The following is a 12,802-nucleotide window of genomic DNA, read 5'->3' as shown; positions in this document are numbered from 1 at the left end:
ATAAAAGCATATTAAGGATCATATTCATAATGACATTACACTGATTCTGAGTTTAATTTTTTAACGTCAATTTTTACGTGCTTTGTTCCCCTTTTCAAAACCAGTTAATATTTAATGTTGTTTCAAACTACAACCAACATTGTTTAAACACTGTTTTAATGTTGACGTGTCGGTCATGTTTAGATGTGTAATGAGATTAGAAATACAGTATGGATACAGTATCTGCAGATGTTACACAAGGTGAGTGTCTGTATCTGTGAGCAGGTATAGGTGAGAATCTGTTGTGAAAATAGCAGCTAAAATGAAGATCTCAGAGCTTAGAGCTGATCAATGGCTGATAGATTAAAGATGATGGGTGATTGGGGGCTGTTCAGAAGGGGTAGGTGTGAAGATCACTTAGGAGTAAATGGCTTTCTTCACAATCCCCTTAATTATCTATGTATATATTTAATTTTAAAATACAGTTTTTGGGAAAATCAGTAGAATGTGCTCAGTGTCCTAGAATTCAAAGGGTTAACCACAACATTAACCAATCAAATACCTTAATAACTGTAAAATCGAGCAAACTCCACACAACAGGTGAAGAACAATTACCTAAAGATATGCTGACATGTATATGTGTGGATTACATAAATCTAGATTACTGTGTATAAATACAGTAACTATGTGAATATGGTAACTACCACATGTGTTTCTGTGAAATGGATTGTGCAGTTTGTGCTACTTGGAGGTTTTAGTTTGGTCATTGGTGAAACACGGCCTAAAAAAAGTCTTAAAGGATATATTTAGTCTCTTGCTGATCTGGGTGGCTGTTTTTTCACCTCCAGCAGGACTTTACCTTCACACACTGTCAGGGTTTTACAGGTTTCCTCTAGAGACCGGCGAGAGCAGGTGCTGAGTGCAGGGATTTGGGCAGTGTTAATGTATTTTGATGCCCAGTAGGCTCCTGTGTCCCAGTGATTAATGAGGTAAACAGGGTTTGTCCTCTTTAAGGCTTTGCATATGTAAAGGATCAACACTTTATAAAAAAACACTATATACTATATATATATATATTTTTTTTTGTATAGAATTATGACCACACAAAAAAAACTGTATGTTTTAATGTTTTTCACTCATTTAAAAGACGTAAATGTAAAAAACGACTCCATTTTTATTGGTATTTTCAATACTGTCCCATTTTTTTTTTGTAATTTGAGGTTGTAATATGTACAGTACCAGTCAAACTTTAGTGTTTTTTGTTTTTTCATTATTTATTTTTGCTGCATTGTAGATTAATACTATTAAGAAAACAGAAAAAGTGTCAAACAAACCAAAATATGTTTTATATTTTACATGATTCATTATGTGTTCCTTCATAATCTGATAGATCACTTTACCATTCATTTACTATGTGCGAAGTAAAGAAAAATGAGGATCAGCATTGCCTGGTTGCTTTGGGTGTTTGATAAATATAAAATATCAATTAATACACATATCAGAGAGATATAGAGAGAATAAATGTTTGATGATGTTTTGAGGAAAACAGCATTACTGTACTGTATTAAATGCTCTGTAAATAGCAGTAACACACTACTCATACCCCCATAAATCTTTACACTTCCTACACACCACACTGTACAGGACCCTGTGGTGAGAACCTGCAAAATACACAAAATTCAGATTATATATTACATCACACTCCACTGTAAATACAGTATTAACCCCACAGGCAGAACCCAGAGGGGGATCTAATACCATAATACTGCTGTTCTGTCTCCCCCTGCAGGCACTGCATTTAACTACAAAACACACACACACACACACACACACACACACACACACTGACTGTTTTCAAACACTTGGCCAAACTGCTCCATCCAAGCCACTTCAGTTTGTGAATCAGTTTCTCTGATTTTGCTATTTCTAGGTTTATGTTTGAGTAAAATGAACATTGTTGTTTTATTCTATAAACTACAGACAACATTTCTCCCAAATTACAAATAAAAATATTCTCATTTAGAGCATTTATTTACAGAAAATGAGAAATGTCTAAAATAACAAAAAAAGATGCAGAACTTTCAGACCTCAAATAATGCAAAGAAAACAAGTTCATATTCATAAAGTATTAAGAGTTCAGAAATAATCAATATTTGGTGGAATAATCCTGGTTTTTAATCACAGTTTTTTTCATGCATCTTGGCATCATGTTCTCCTCCACAAGTCTTACACACTGCTTTTGGATAACTTCAAGCAGTTCAGTTTGGTGGTTTGATGGTTTGTGATCATCCATCTTCCTCTTGATTATATTCCAGAGATTTTCAATTTGCTAATCAATCAAAGAAAATCATCATTTTTAAGTGATCTCTTTTTTTAGAGCTGTACTTTTAGCAGTGTAGTTTATACCTGATCTGATTGATGAGACTGAAACATGTGATTTGGGTTTCGCCACACAAGCCAACATTTACCAATCAAACCTGAGCAGGTTCTGAAACCACCCAGAACATCTGACTCACCTCCACTCTTCAGAAACATCAGCCAGAGAACAGATTAAAACCCACAGCGCCGTGACCGAGTGTGTGATACATGAGTCAGTGACATTTCAATAAACACTACATGCTGCAGTTTTCATTCTGTAGATAAAATACATATAGACGTATTAGTATTACATATAGACATATCTATCCAAACACACACGTACACACATATACAACTGTGCAGCAACAGATTCAGATAAAGCTAAGGCTGCTCACACTGTTGCAATACATGCTGATCCTAAAAAGAAAAAATAGGAATTAAATTAGAAAAATTAAAAATAAAATAAAACAACACAGAAGCACAAACAACAATAATAGGGGTTGATACAGTATAAAAAAGAGGCAAGTGAAGGTGCAGTAAGAAATTTTTAACTATTATAAGACATATACTAAGATATATAAATACAATCAATAAAAAAAATTTCCTGCACGTGCTCAGGAAAGAGGATTCCATATCAATAGGAGATAAAAATGCATAAAAAAGAAAGTGAAAAGTAAGTTAAAGTTAGGCACATGACTTTAAGCATAAAGTTATCCAAAAGCAGTGTGTAAGACTGGTGGAGGAGAACATGATGCCAAGATGCATGAAATTAAAACTGTGAAATATTGATTATTTCTGAACTCTTAAAACTTTATGAATATGAACTTGTTTTCTTTGCATTATTTGAGGTCTGAAAGCTCTGCATCTTTTTTGTTATTTCAGTCATTTCTCATTTTCTGTAAATAAATGCTCTAAATGAGAATATTTTTATTTGTAATTTGGGAGAAATGTTGTCTGTAGTTTATAGAATAAAACAACAATGTTCATTTTACTCGACTATATATATATATATATATATATATATGTGGGCACGCCTGTCTTTATAACATTTCAGACTTCACCCTCACGCCTCACGTGTGTGTGTGTGTGTGTGTGTGTGTGTGTGTGTGTGTGTGTGTGTGTGTGCACAGGGACTTTTTGCAGTTGTTGGCCTTAAGACTTGTTGTTTCTGCTGTGAGTTTGGTAACGATGCCAAAAGACTCAGGGGCTTTACTGGCAAAGTCTAAACACAGCAATCACTGCCAATTCAAGCAAAGAACCCAACACACACACACACACACACTCACACACACACACACACACACACACTCACACACACACACACCCAGACACACACTCCCACAGTTAGTCGTGAGGGTGAAGTCTGAAATGTTATAAAGACAGGCGTACCCACGTGCATCACGCTGTCCTTCTTACTGCCAGCCGGCCCAATCAGCTTTCACTATCCTCACATCCTTCCATCCTCACATCCCTCCATCCTCACATCCCTCCATCCTCACATCCTTCCATCCACTGCAGCAGCACTTAGTATACACTAGAGGTGGGCGATACTGGGAATTTTGGTATCGATCCGATACCAAGTAAAGCAGAGCCAGTATTGCCGATATCGATACCGACACTTAATATTTTAATATTTAAGCTCATATATATAAGGTTTAAAATTTAACATCATTATTTATCCATATGTGTCCCGTTATCGTTTTCATATCTTTAATATTAATGTACAATGTAGAAAATACATTAAATGAAGAAATAAAGCATAAAAACCCTGATTAAGAAGGTGTTCCAGACTTTTCACTGATTCTATATGAATGTGTTCACTGTAAAGCTGATATACAATGGGTGAATTGTAAACTTTATATTTACTATAGTAATTTGAATGCAGTGCTGTAAAATCAGTGAACAGGATTCTGTGTTTCAGTCCCACAGAGATCTGCAGAAATTAATTATTAAACCAATTACTGACTTGAAGACAAAGCAGGTAATAACAGTTTAGTCAGTAATTGCTGCTGCTACAGTAAAGGATTTAGCTATAAAGATGTTTTCTGCACCGTGAGCGCGCCACTTCTTCATCCCCACAAACGATTAAAGCACTCGACTGCCGAGCCTCGCTCTCTTTCTGCTCAGCAATAAACACAAACGACTCAATTAATATTACAGCTCTGAGAGGAAACCTGTCTCACACACCAATCGCACAATATCAACCGGTACATAAATCAAATATATATAACATATTTATCCCTATATCAAGAGTGGTGTTTCCATAAATGTGTAAATGTGACCTATAGTGTGACGATAGTATATATATATATATATGGGTACCACTTTAAAATAAGGCTCATTTATGAAAGGGTTTATAAATAGTTTAGAAAGACGTTTATTATTGTTATTAATTACCATTAATAAGCAGTTATAACACATAAATAATTGGAAAAGAGCAACAGTGGCCTGCCATGTACCAAATATTGATTCCACATGAATTTATTCTGTTAAACCTCAGATCTTACTAGATGCTTATCTTACTTTTTCTTTTCCACTTTTTCCATCAGTACGCATTAACTTAATTTATGTTAATAACTTTATTCAATTAACTAAAATAACAAAATGACTAAACTTACTTGTATTTATAGCTTAATTTATAACCATTAATAAATTCCTTTATAAACTATTTATAAACCCTTTATAAAGGGGCCTTATTTTAAAGTGATACTGAGATGTGAGCCGACAAGTTTATGCCATATACGAAACATCTATAATACTATGTGTATATGTAGAATGAGGAACATAATTAATTGATCCCCTACTGATTTTGAAAGTTTATCACTTAACTATAAAAGACATTAACAGTTTTAAGGTAGGTTTATTTGAATCGACAGATTAAAATTCTGATAAAATTCTGATAAAATGTGCTGGAAAAAAAAACAAACTAGTAATTCTGACCCCCATGAGCTACTCTTAGTCTCACCTCGCCATGTGAATAATAGACACCTGTCACAGAATCGATTCCATACAAACCTCTTAACCACAACGGACAAGAGCTGTCAAAGAGCCGTCAGAAAACAGCAGGCACAAGATTATAAAGGCTAATATATAGGCTATATATAGGCTAAAAGACCGTCAGAAAGAAGCTGTGTGATTGCTCTCGCTCTGGAGCTCCATACAAGATCTTCTCCACCACCTCATAGGGTAAGGATGATTCTGGGAAAGAAGGGATGAGCTTGTTAATGATCTCAAGGGAGCTGGGAGCACAGTCACTAAGAAAAGCAATATTAACACAAATAAAGCTCATGTAGAGCTCATCGGAATTATTCAGAGGCTTGGGAGGATGTGATTTGGTCAGATGAAACTCTTTTTCAGAACTGAGCTCTTTGGAATCAACTCGACTCGCCATGTTTGGAGACAGAGGAGTTCTAGATATAACCTCAAATGTGGAGGTAGAAACATTCTGCTTTGGCGCAGAATTCACCGCATTGATGGACTAATGAATAGGATCATGTATAGAATCTTGAAAAAAAAAACTCCTGGTCTCGGAACACTAAAAACTGGTCATGGATGGGTCTTCCAGCATGACAATGACCCAAAACATACAGCATCTTCCTCTTGATTATATTCCAGAGGTTTTCAATTTGGTAAAATCAAAGAAACTCATCATTTTTAAGTGCTCTCTTATTATTTTCCAGAGCTGTATGTGTGTAGGTAGATAGATAGATAGCTTTTATAAAGGATTAACAGATTTATTCTAGCTTTGGAGCAGATTCTTTCAGCAGGTCATAGGAGTTAAAATTCACACACACACACACACACACACACATCATTTGAATTTCATGTCCACGGCTGAGTGTTCAGGTGCGTTCGTTTCTTTGAGGCTCTCAGGTGAAAGTACAGGGCAGGAGTCTCTGACCTTCTGCCTCCAACTTACAATTCCAGCCTTACAGATCACAGACCCAGCTCTCAAACAGCTCCTTAAAACAGAGAGAGAGAGAGAGAGAGAGAGACAGAGAGAGAGAGAGAGGGAGGAAAAGAGATAGAGATCAGGATGCCTTCTGAAAAGAACAAGCCCTGATACAATCCTTTCCCACCATTGTTATGTTATCCTAACCCACGAGAGCCCAGACCCATTTCTGAATATTGATACCAAATTCAAAATTTAATCAGATAAATTCAGTGAGCAGCTCAATCATGTGTGATTCTGATTGTGAATTATTATTTATAGGTAATCAACTGTGCATCGTACAGCTTGATTTAGGGCATGTTGCTGTGTCTTTGCTATCATAACGACGGGAAAAGTACACCTTGCGCGGCTCAAAACACGCAAAAGCATGCACTTATTCTCTTAATTAATCATGGGTGTGGTTAATTTTGGGCTTAACCTAAAATAAACCAATCAGAGTACCTCTTGCTCATCATTCCCATTAAGAGTCGGGTGAGCTCTGACTTTGGCGGATTGCTATTTTAACAGTGCAGCTACCAGAGGATGTATGTATCTAATATCAATATATCATCTTATAGGTAACATACTCTATATGGATACATCACTTTTGATATAGGGATGCATATCTCATATATTGCATTTTTGTATTGGTATTTACAGGCACTGAGTTATAGATGGAAATTGTGGGTTCCTTTAATTGTTGATTATATATACAGTATTTTATTTAGAGTTTGACATATGTTTACTTGTTCAGGAACTGCAGATTGAAGCTTTTTAGTGAACTGTGATGATTGAATAAGTGTACAGTCCCTGTCAAACTGAACACAATACATTTAATGCAGTATAATATAGTTGCTTTAATGTTTTTGTTTCAGGACGATTGATGATAATATGTTTACTAGTGTTACAATTGAGACCTTGCTTTAAAATTTAAGTTTAAGATTTGAGCAGAGCAGAATAAAAAGGACCACAGGCTGTAATACACTCACACTCACCGTAAATCCCAGAAATATTGATTTAATGTATTTATTATGAGAGGTGTAAATGTAAATATGGGCATAGCTGTTGTAATGTAAATGTAAATATGTAAATGGATCATTAGCCAGACTGCTGTTTTTTCGAGACGCTCATTAAACAGCTCCACATGAAGGCAAATGCTATAGTGTGTGTGTGTGTGTGTGTGTGTACAGTGTGTGTGTGTATAGTGTGTGTGTGTATAGTGTGTGTGTGTATAGTGTGTGTGTAAAGTGTGTGTGTGTAAAGTGTGTGTGTATAGTGTGTGTGTGTATAGTGTGTGTGTGTGTGTGTGTATAGTGTGTGTGTGTGTAAAGTGTGTGTGTGTGTATAGTGTGTGTGTGTATAGTGTGTGTGTGTATAGTGTGTGTGTGTATAGTGTGTGTGTGTATAGTGTGTGTGTGTGTAGTGTGTGTGTATAGTGTGTGTGTGTATAGTGTGTGTGTATAGTGTGTGTGTGTATAGTGTGTGTGTGTGTGTGTGTATAGTGTGTGTGTGTGTAAAGTGTGTGTGTGTGTATAGTGTGTGTGTGTATAGTGTGTGTGTGTATAGTGTGTGTGTGTATAGTGTGTGTGTGTATAGTGTGTGTGTATAGTGTGTGTGTGTATAGTGTGTGTGTGTATAGTGTGTGTGTGTATAGTGTGTGTGTGTATAGTGTGTGTGTATAGTGTGTGTGTGTATAGTGTGTGTGTATAGTGTGTGTGTGTATAGTGTGTGTGTGTGTGTGTGTATAGTGTGTGTGTGTGTAGTGTGTGTGTATAGTGTGTGTGTGTATAGTGTGTGTGTATAGTGTGTGTGTGTATAGTGTGTGTGTGTGTGTGTGTATAGTGTGTGTGTGTGTAAAGTGTGTGTGTGTGTATAGTGTGTGTGTGTATAGTGTGTGTGTGTATAGTGTGTGTGTGTATAGTGTGTGTGTGTATAGTGTGTGTGTATAGTGTGTGTGTGTATAGTGTGTGTGTATAGTGTGTGTGTGTATAGTGTGTGTGTATAGTGTGTGTGTGTGTGTGTAGAGGTGGGATTAGTGGTGTAATTCAGTCTGAAGTATTGACCCGTGTGGTCGCAGTAATGCAGTGTTAATAATTAAAGGAAATGGGCTTTTTTTATCCAGGGTCAGACATTATTATCCAGCTACAGCATTATTTATTCAGGCCTTATCAATCTGAGACGGACATGTTTAGCCTGAGTTATCAGTCAGAGCTCCAGATCTCCAGCTCTGCAGCCTCTACATCGAATAGCGTAGCGGAGAACAACAGCTGAAGAATTATCTTGACTTGAAAAACTAAAGAATAATTTTAAATGTATTTACTGTGGGAAAAAATACTGTATACATAGCAAGAGATGTGCACTTAAATAAAAACAAAATGAAAAAAATATATATATCACATTATGAGTGTCACACATTTTACTGCATTCCTGTTTGTTTGTTCTTCTGTAGCTCCGCCCCCTCGTTACCTTCTCCAGGTTTTCCCTGTTTACTTTCCCGCCTTGTGTGTGTTTATTTATAGCCCTGTGTTTCAAGTTTCCTTTGTTGTTTCTTGTACATGTTAACATCCGTTCAGGTTGTGTTTGTTTCCTACACTCTAAAAAACAGAGGTACGATATGAGTACTTTTTTGTACTCAAAGGTACATTCTTTATAATTGTACCCTCAATGGTACAATATTGGTCTTTACAGGGTCAGATTTGTTCCCTTTGAAGTACAAAGTGTTTTCTAACAGCAATAAGTACAAATTTGTACCATTTAACCAGCCAAAGGGTACATTCAGAATTCTGCATCACTGTACTAATGAACAATATATATTTAAATTGCACATTTTTTATTTGAAAGCCAGACAATTTTGTATCATCAAGTTTTTGAGCCATTTTTAGTTGATGATAATGTTTATAATCTTTATAATCTATACTGGCACAAAAACCATGGGTACAAAAAAGGACTTTCACTGAAAGGTACTTTTTTGTGCCTCAATATAAGGTACAGCCCCAGCGACAAGCTTTGTACTCTTTTAAGTACAAATCTGTACTTATATTTCTTAGAGTGTATGTGTTCTCTGACGTCCTGTTTTTTTTTTGTTGTTTATTGTTTGTTTGTTTGTTTGTTTGTTTTTATCTTTGTAAGATAGCAATGAATCATTTCTTGCAAACAAATGTTTTATTTTTTAAAGAATAGATCAGGTACAAATGAAATGTGGCCTCAAACTTTAACTCATCCATTCTTATTTTTGTTTTGAGAAATATCAAAAAATAATTGATTTTTGTAATTGAAATACTTTGCAATAATGATTCTTACAGATCTTTACATCTTCATTAATAGGAAAAAATGTGAATAAACACTGATAAATTAATAACTGATAAGTAACGTCTAAACTAGTTATTAACTGATACTAGTTAAGACATTATTAATCATAAAAAATGTTAATGATTAAGAATGTTGTAAATAATAGCGTATTGACATTATATGATGACATTTATTTTAAAATGCATTGATTATATGATGATTAAAAATGTCTTAATTAGTGTCAGTTATAATAATTAGTTGAGATATTCTGTGGTAACTGCTGTTAATGAATGTATTCTGTATGAAACCACGTTTCCTGTTTGAAGCGTCTTTATTTTTAGAAGTGTAAATAAAAGGTACTCTCTATGGTAGCAGCTCATGATAATAAGAAGATAAAAACACCTTAATATTAATTTAATGAATTTAATCAGACAAATAAACATCACCATCGTTTCCCAGCTCAACTCCGTCCACCAGACATGCCCTAAATTCCCAGAACTCTCTGTCAGAATCCATTTCAGGATCATTCTGTTGTGTCTAAGAGCAGCATGCAAGATTAATAGAGTAATTCAGGCCCTGAGCAATGCGTGTGTGTTTTCCATCAAGGACACTGTGTTATTAACACCCATGAATCATGCCCTCAGTCTGCTCATCCGATCCCATCATGCCAATCCTTTGTCACTCTCCTCCTCAAACGACAGCTGGCTTCGGCCCAGTAATGAAAACATTTTACACCTTATTAACCACAGCTAATGAAGCGAGCCCTAACGCTAATAAGGAATATAGCGACCTCATTAACTTTAACTTGTGTATTTGGTGCATAAATAGCACACTATCACAAAAGTTCAGCGGTTTCTGTGTACGCTACAAATTGATGAATGGCTGCAGATGAGGAGGAGGTCTGAAGTTTGAAGGCTTTTCTGGAGGAAAAGTTTAGTTTAAATGAGATGAGGACAACAGAAGAATGTGTTATTGTTCAAAACTTTCACTGAATATTTCTCTCACTTTAGAACTTTTAGATTTTAGATTTTTTTTAATTTTAGACTTTAGACACACTTTTAGTCACAAATTACAAAATGTTTCACTGTGAGAAATCACAGTCTCACCTTCTGATCTACAGAAACATATTTATCACCAGAACTAAACACACGAGAACTAGTGATGCCATGCCAGAGAATCTCTATGGAGGAGAATACGCACTTAAAGTGAGTCTAACATCAACGAGAACCACCACAGCTAAACACTATTTACCTACAAACACACACACACACACACACACACACATTTGAATTTCGAAGCATTTCATTCTTCTGTATTATTGCACTGTTGTAATCTGTTGTCCATGAGAATACACACTTATCAGCCAATCAATCAAACAGCATATTAGCCCCGCCCACTGCACTGAAAAAAATGTTTAGCTGCACACTGAGTAAAAGTAAAAGATGGCATCCCAGCTAATGAGACAAAATAAATATATATATTTTTCCTATCATGTATTTAGTTTCACTGCATAGGGATGATTTATTTGTGCCATAAAAAAGTCAAATAAATTTTTTATTTTAAAATAGGTAATTTATTTATTCACTTTTTTATTTTAATATTTTATTTACTGAATCATGTTTTATCTTGCATTTTCTTTCATCCCTGGAATAATATTATGGATAATTCAGCTCTGAAAGGTTTAAAACAAACAAACAATAATAATAAAAAAAAGCTAGAGAACTAAAAAGACAGAAAGGTAAAAAGCGAGCAGTCCTCGTGGCAGGAGTGACTCCCCTGGCTGTACTCGTGTCCACAGCAGATTAACATATCTGCTCACACTTACCCATCGCCATCCATCTCCATTGTCCTGATGGAGCTGGATAACCTTGCTGTACAGATGGATGCCTGGAGTCAGACTAGCTTTTAGGGCACATCCTTCCTTGAAGGAGAGAGAGAGAGAGTGAAAAAACGAGTGTGAGAGAGAAAGGATGAGTGCTGTCTCTCTCTCTCTCTCTCTCTGTCTCTCTCGCTGTCTCTCTCTCTCCTGGCCTGATGCCAGACCTGTCTCCAGTCATGCACTGGGGGAGGTATCGTGTGCAGGCCTCCAGCGATGACTTATGGCAGGTAATGTCAGACAGATGGGGATGGATGTTGGAGATGAGGGGAAGCAGAGTATTTCTGACGTCTCTCCGCTGTCTCTCCGTTATCTCCTCTGCTGGAGTTATGTGAGGGAGCTCGGCCAATTTGTCTGCAGAGCTCAGGTCGGGTCAAACAGCGTTTTTTCAGCTGGACCTTGAGCATTTGTACAGATATGTCAATATATATATATATATATATATTATTTTTCTTTTCCAAAGCATGAAAACAGCTTTTTTTCATTGGAAATCATGTTTAGTTGTATAGTGCACTAACACTAACGTAATGTAAAGATTTAAACTGCCAGGACCTTCAAAACCTTCAGAGCCTTTAGGAGCTTCAGGCTCTTATCTTCAGAAAAAATATACTGGTTTCTGTGAACGTGTGATGGTTTAATATAGTATAGGATAGGATAAATGTAGTTTATAGTAGACTGTGTATAGTAGAATGATGCTTTATTTTTACAATTTAACACAAGTTATGTTTGGAAAAAGAATACAAAATGAATATTTGAGCCATCAAACATAAAACTGTAAATGTAATGTAAAACCTCTGGAATATAATCAAGAGGAAGATGGATGATCACAAACCATCAAACCACCAAACTGACCTGCTTGAATTTTTACACCAGGAGTAAAGCAGCATAAAGTTATCCAAAAGCAGTGTGTAAGACTGGTGGAGGAGTCTTTATGAATAAAACTTCATGAATATGAACTTGTTTTCTTTGTATTATTTGAGGTCTGAAAGTTCTGCATCTTTTTTGTTATTTCAGTCATTTCTCATTTTCTGTAAATAAATGCTCTAAATGAGAATATTTTTATTTGTAATTTGGGAGAAATGTTGTCTGTAGTTTATAGAATAAAACAACAATGTTCATTTTACTCAAACATAAACCTATAAATAGCAAAATCAGAGAAACTGATTCAGAAACTGAAGTGGTCTCTTATTGTTTTCCAGAGCTGTATACTGTATATGTTTGTTTATTTAATCTAACTCTATTAAGGTTAATTCATACATTCAAATAATGTAAATATCTCCAAACAAGAATATCCAAACAATATTATTAGTAGATAGCATAGCATTAGGCTTTATACATTTATACATTTTGCAACACAGATTATTTAGTTA

Source organism: Astyanax mexicanus, chromosome 5 (assembly GCF_023375975.1).
Source record: "Astyanax mexicanus isolate ESR-SI-001 chromosome 5, AstMex3_surface, whole genome shotgun sequence".
Taxonomy (NCBI): domain Eukaryota; kingdom Metazoa; phylum Chordata; class Actinopteri; order Characiformes; family Acestrorhamphidae; genus Astyanax; species Astyanax mexicanus.
The sequence above is the reverse complement of the archived record's forward strand: the minus strand, read 5'-3'. Positions refer to the sequence as shown.